Source organism: Crocodylus porosus, unplaced genomic scaffold, assembly GCF_001723895.1.
Source record: "Crocodylus porosus isolate Cpor-Errol unplaced genomic scaffold, CroPor_comp1, whole genome shotgun sequence".
NCBI classification, from domain to species: domain Eukaryota; kingdom Metazoa; phylum Chordata; order Crocodylia; family Crocodylidae; genus Crocodylus; species Crocodylus porosus.
In genome coordinates, this window is record NW_017728931.1 from 136,113,873 (window position 1) to 136,120,908 (window position 7,036).

Here is a 7,036-nt window from a genome sequence, read left to right on the forward strand (position 1 = left end):
ATGTATACACACACACATATGCATTCACATATGTATATACATACACACACACACAAAAATACGCATACGCATACACACACAGACATATGCACGCACATACGTACACATGCACACGCATACGTACACATACACGCACGACCAGTTTATACAAGTTGGATAGCCTGACTTTGACAAATGGACAGAGCCTCTTTTTCTACCTGCAAATATTACAAATCTATAAAAGTATTGTGCAAATATTGAAAAAAGCCTATTTGAAATGACTGTGTTAACACATGGGATTGTATGCTCTCAAATATTTGCTTGCACTAGTATTTGGGAACCATTATTTCTCCAGCCATTGTTGCAAATAAAATTGAGTTCACCCAAGCGTTGGCATGTAAGTGAATAATGGGTGGTTTTATTGACGGTAGTTTAGAAAGCACTGCTAAGTCCCACTGGGGCTGTGTTCTTATGGAACCTAAGCATATCTTTCTTGAACCTTGAAGGCATTCATTTTGAACTGCAGTAAAAATATGATAATTGGCTAAATGAGTGGTTCTCAATGTTTTCAGACTCGTGGAACCCCTTGTTAGACTCACTGCACCCCTCAGAAAATGCCAGGGCTTAGTTTTCACTCATTTTTTACTACAGAAAAATAACAGAACAATTCTTCTGTTGCAAAGAACTCAGCCCGTAACAAGTCAGCGTGGTTGTAACGCTATGGATTCCTATCAAAAAACCTGGGCTCATCTTGTGAATCATATTTACCAACAAACAGTGCTAATATTGCAAGGCACCCTTGAATGGATCTCAATGCACTGCAAGTTGCTATAACACCCTGGGTGAGAATCTCTGGGATAAATTGTGATAATACATGCAGCCCCGAGTAGGGAGTGTTATACCAAAATCCACCCTCAGAAGGCTCCTCTTACTGTAGTATTTGCAAGTAGCCCAGTCATGAGTGTGTGTATGTATCCTCCAAACATACCATAGAGATTGGTCAGGGCTGTTATCCCCATTGAATTTATGGGTCAGTCTCACAGGCAACAGCAAGCAAAGGAATGATGTGGCTAGCTGGTATCAGGCTACCTCTAATTGCCCTGAAGGAAGGGCATTACTAGCTGGTTTGAATGGGGGTGGGGGGAGACTTTGGCATGAGACTGGAGGTGCACTCAAGGTCAGGAGTCTGGATCCACTGAGACACCTTAACCATGTGCCCTGAACTGCCAATCTTTGAAACTAACTGCATAGTCTTTGAAACACCTCCATGGCAGATTTGGTAGTAAAATAATGCCGGAAAGGCTACTGCTATTTATTCTGGTCCACTTTCGGCTTTTTGTCCTGTCTTTCAGTTCATTTCAGGTTTCAGTTAGCTATTTCGTCCTGCTCACTTTTTGCAACCACCTCCCTCAAATTCCTTTGACAACCTGAGAAAGTCTTGCAACTGAATGCAATATTAATTACATTTCAAAGCAAACCTTTTATTCATTTGGGGACAATCTGTGAAACAGAATCTGTGACTGAAGCTGCTGCCAAGCCAATTACTGCAAAATAACTCAAATATGTCTCGACAGATTGCAATTTTTCCTATTGTTAGATTGTTTATTTTTTAGATCAAAAGGTTACATTCTCTTCAATTAGACATGCACTTAAATATTCCATATCTTTTGAATAAACCATACTTAGGTACATATATAGATAAGACATGTTAAAATATAAGAGCCAAGCAGATTCTCAGTAACTAACAATTTATATTTTTAATTTATTCCGGTTTCTTTTCTTTAATATAATCCGCGAGCATACTTTGATTATTATAGGGTAGAGATGCACCTTATAGACTAACTGAATCATAAACGCATAAGCTTTCATGAGCCTGAGCGCCCTTCATTGGACACTGTGAAAGACAGGCATGGAGAAGTCTGTCAAATAGAGTGAGAGATCTGAATAGCAGAGAGAGAGAGAGAGAGAGGAAAAGAGGAGGGGAGGGAGGAGAAGAGGAAGGAGAGGCAAACAGCTAATGAACATAGGGATCAGTGTCCCCATAGGGGCAAGGGGCTTACAAAAGCTAACCCAGATAATGGAATAAGAATCTGTAGTCCCAGTTCAGATCGTATTTACACAATCTAGTCTGTGGATGATTTCTTATTCCGCAACTTTACATTTGAGTTGACTTCTGAAATCCCATGGTTTAAAAATAGCTACTTGGTCAAGGACAGGATGTCCAGGAAGGTGAAAGCATTCTGGCACAGGTTTTTGTGTGTTTTTGGACTTGACATCAGATCAGCATCCCCTCATTCTTTCATGCAAGGCCTTGTGCTTAGTTGGCAATAGGAGTTAAGTAGCCTGTTGCTTCCATTTCCAGTTTAGTTAGTCTACAAGGTACACCTCTACCCTGCCTTCTGCCTGACTTAAGAGTAACACAGCTAACTCTCTCTCTTTCATTTATCCATTGTCAGTAGCAGTACTGTTATATGACAATCTTCCAGTAAATAGGGACATTTATCATCCCCAATGGCACCAGGATGTACAATAAGGCACTGATCACATTGAGCAAATTTGCCTCACTGTGGAGGTTGGTAGATGAGAGAAACAAAGGGAAAGACCTGTGTCATTACTCTGATTATTATAGTCACAGATTTTAGGGATGAAGAAACCATTATACATTATTATCCTCTAGTCTAACTTCCTATATAACGTAGGTGGTAGAATGTCACTCGGTCACTTCAAACTTCTGTTTGAGCTGTAAAATATCTTTAAAACAGGTATCAAGTGGACGTGTCTACACGTTTATTAATGCACTGTAGTTACTGCTCTTTAAGTTTAGTACTTGTATTACCAGGTACTAAATAAATGCACGGTAACTGGTGCTACTGTGCAGTTCTGACAGTGCACGCCTTTTAAGTGATGCTAATGTACAGTAGACTAATTCTACTGGGCATTAGCATATTAGCACAGCTTTCACTGTGACATGTTAGTGCACAGTAGAATTAGTCTACTGTGCATTTAGCATCTCATGTAGGTGCGCCCAGTGTTGATTTAAAGACTCCAGGTAATTGAGAATCGAACATAACTGTATGTAGGTTGTTCTGGTGGTTAAGTATCCATTGCTGTTCAATATAAATTATTCCAATGCTTAAATGACCTATTCACATGCTCCTCTAAAGCCAGATTGTGCCATTTTTGCTTATGTGAGTTGGTACCACAGATTAACTACTATGCAAAGTGAATAAAGGAGACACTGTCTGGCCCAAAGGATTTGTTTGTTATTCCGGGTAATGAATGAATTGTTTTTACAAATGTATAGTGGTCTGTGGCATGATGATATATTTTGTTCCATGAGTAACTGTTGTAACTCTTTTAGGGTACTATGCAACTAGTTGCTGAACTCATGCAAAATTGCTTCTATTCCAAAACTCAAAAAAAGAGGTTTCAAGATACCCACAGGTTCACTTTTGGTCACTATATCAATGTAGTTATATATTGTTTGCTGTTATTTGCAGTGCTTTTTTTTGTTTGTTTGTTTAGTAGTAATTATTTAAATAATTTCTCCCGTCCTTTCCTTCAGCATTCACCCAATTGTACTGAAAAGTTTCTGATCTTGAATGCTGCTTACTAAGCTTTTGGAATTACTCCTTATTGCACATCTTACTTGTCTCTGGGCAAGATTAAGAAGATGTATTTATTTATTTAGATTAGAAAACACAGACATTAATTAGCACACAAAAAATAGCTCTTCCCTGCAAAAACATTTATGATTGATGACATGTAAATCATTCAGTATGATTAAGCATTCAGAAGTTTGCTAGGTTATTTTAATCACCTACAAAGCATATAGACCTCTAGAACTGGGGTGGAAATCTCAAGAATTTTTTTGTGCAAGAATCCTGGCACTTTTCCTCTTTCAGGTAGGTCCAGAAATACAAAATTAATAGTACACTGCATTTCTTCCTGTCTCGTATCCTGGCATGCTCAGAGGCAAAGTAACAGGTTAAATGAAGCAAAAACTTAACCCAGCTTCCACACCGAAAAACAAAAAAGTTTCTTTAAAAGATTTAATGCAACCCAATTTTTAAGTAACGAGCACACATAGCTCCTCTCACTGACTTCACTGGAATAAACTATTGCTAACATGTCTGAAAACTGGGCCAAGATTTCCCTCCCCAGTCTATCTGGACATGCCAGCCTGATCTGCCAATAGCAAAACAAAAACCAAAGAGGATTATTTTTAGAAAGTGCTGTCTTGAAAATCTTGCAAATTCAGGTAACTGAAAGCATTTTTGTTTTTAAATAAATATACCTTGAGTTACCTGCTTCTCAAGATGCGACAAAATTCCCAAGGAGGCTCATTAGGAGGAACTGAAAGTAGTAGAACTGCTATTAAAGGAAGATAGCTTCTGTTTTTCTAAGTCTCTGAGTTAGAACACCTGGCTTCCAGACCCCGCTCCCTGGCATCATGGGGTGATTCACTTCATCTCTCTGCCTCAGTTTTCTCATCTGCAGGCTGGGGGCCAGTGTTCATCTACCTTCTTGAGGGCTTTTAGGGGCTGATGCATCTTAGAGATCCTATTCTTAATTTTCTAGCTCTCTCCCCAACCTATGAGGCCCGTATAAACCCATATCAGCAAAAATGCTTTTACAACTACCAGCTCCCTCTGACAGTGATTTTGCCCTGGGTTTGCTACTGCCCCTCTGTTGAGATCAGGTAGAAGCCATATATTCAGCTGATTTGCATGAGCCCTGAGCCTACAGTGATGCCTAGAGGGGCACACACAGCCGCATAATTTGTCCCTCTAGCTGACATTGGCAACCTGAGGCTACCAAGCTGCATCAACCCTGCAGAGTGTTGCTGTCATGTGGTACCATCATTCAGAGGCCATCATTCGGGAGCCAGGAGCAGCGAGGAGAGGAGGGATCCAGGCACACGTGTGTCCCGCACGCACGTGTGCCCCCTTATCAGACCCAAGGCGGAGGCGGACGCAGCAGCAGCGGAGCCAGCAGCAGGGGCAGCAGCAGCTGATTCCCCTAAGGTAAGTGGGCAGAGGGACTGGACGCAGCTGAGCCGGATCCGGCGGGGAAGCCCCCCGGATCCCTCCTAGCTGAGCCGGTAGGGAGCTACGCGGTACGAACAGAGCGTGCCGGTGTTTCGGCTGGCGTTCGTGCTGGCGGGTGAGCACGAAGGGCCAGGCGGGAGACTCCTATTAGGGCAGGGCAAAGGAGCTGCACTAAGCTAAAAACAAGCAGCGACTCCTATGATGGTGTTGTTGTGGAGTGCTGCCAGGGCCCCTGCCTGGGGGGAGCAGCCTACCCGGGGCTTGTCTGAGGCCTCCAACCAGTCTGGGTTGCCCAGCAAGGCTGGGGGGGGGGCAGGGATTGGGGATCCCCACACCTGTCCTGCAGGCACCTGCCTTAGGGCCCAGGAGGTGCAGGTGAGGGAGATCCAAGAAGAAGTTAGCAGGCTGAGAGGGATCGGGGAGGTGGAGGAAGAAATTGATGGCTATTTCCTTTCCCTCCAGGTCCATACACCCAAAGAAGAAGCACCTTGGGAAAAGCCCTCCACTGCAGAGTGGCAGACGGTCACCTCCAGAACCAGGACTGCTCACAACACAACAGTACCACTTCCTCCAGTCCGGCTGGAGAACAGGTATGAGGCCCTGGCAACTCAGTAAAATACAATGCAGTTGGGGGGAAAGAGACTTAACGGTGGGGGTTTACCACAGATCACCCAACCATGGGGAAGAACTAGACCTGGAATTCTTAAGTCAGCTCATGGAGGTAGTTAGGTCAAAGGACGTGGTCATCATGGGTGACCTGAACTTTCCAGACATCTGCTGGGAAGAGGAGTCAGCCAGGCCTAACCGCTCACATATGTTCCTAGCCCGAATGCAGGACCTCCATCTAACCCAGGAAGTGCACAGCCCCACCAGGGGAGACACCTTGTTGGACCTGGTGCTGGCCACCGGCGATGACCTGGTGAGGGGGCTGTAGGTTCTCGACCACCTGGGCGACAGCGATCATCGCCTGCTGGGATTCACCATCCAGTGCAAGGTGCAAGGCAGCAGCCCTAGACTTCAGGAGGGCGGACTTCAATGAGCTAAGGAGAATAGTCAGGGAGGCACTGAGGTCCCAGAGGGGAGGGGAGCCGGGTGTCCAAGAAGAGTGGTTGGTCCTTAAGGAGGCAATCCTCCAAGCCCAAAGGGAGGTAATCCCAACAGGGATCAAAGAGAGCAGGAGGGCACAAAAGCCCCCATGGCTCACCAAAAGCATCCGGGAATGTCTTCTAGCTAAAAGGGAGGCGCACCCCCAATGGCAGGGAGGGACCATCACCAGGGACGATTATATTGGGGTTGCTAGGGGCTGCAGGGGGGCAGTCAGGAAGGCCAAGGCAGAAATAGGACTGGGACTAGCTTCCCAGATCAAGGACAAGAAGTCCTTTTTTAAATACATAGGGGGAAAAAAGAAGGTACCAGCTAAAATGGGGCCCCTGCAAGATATGCTAGGAAATTTGGTCATCACACCAGACAACAAAGCTAACCTATTTAACAACTCTTTGCCTCCATTTTCCTGAGCAGGGACCAGATAAGCCCCACCCACCATGCCCCTCTCAGGCCCCAGAAGAGGTGCACCTAGGCCAAGGGTAAGGGAAGATCTAGTCAGGGAAATTCTGGAGGGACTGGATGTATTTATATCAGTTGGTCCGGATGATCTCCACCCCAGAGTGTTGAGGGAATTAGCTACGGTCATTGCGGGACCCCTGGCACGGCTTTACAAGCACTCATGGTGCTCTAGTGTAGTGCCAGAGGACTGGAAGAGGGCCAGTGTGGTTTCCATCTTCAAAAAAGGGAGGAAGGAGGACCCAGGAAACTATAGGCCAGTTAGTCTTACCTCAATCCTTGGTAAGCTTTTTGAGAGAATTATCCTGGCGCATGTTCATGAGGGGCCAGCAGGGGAGATTATACTTAGGGGCAACCAACACGGGTTCATTAGAGGCAGGTCCTGTCAGACCAACCTGGTGGCCTTCTATGACCAGGTCACCACATCCTTAGATGCAGGGGTAGCA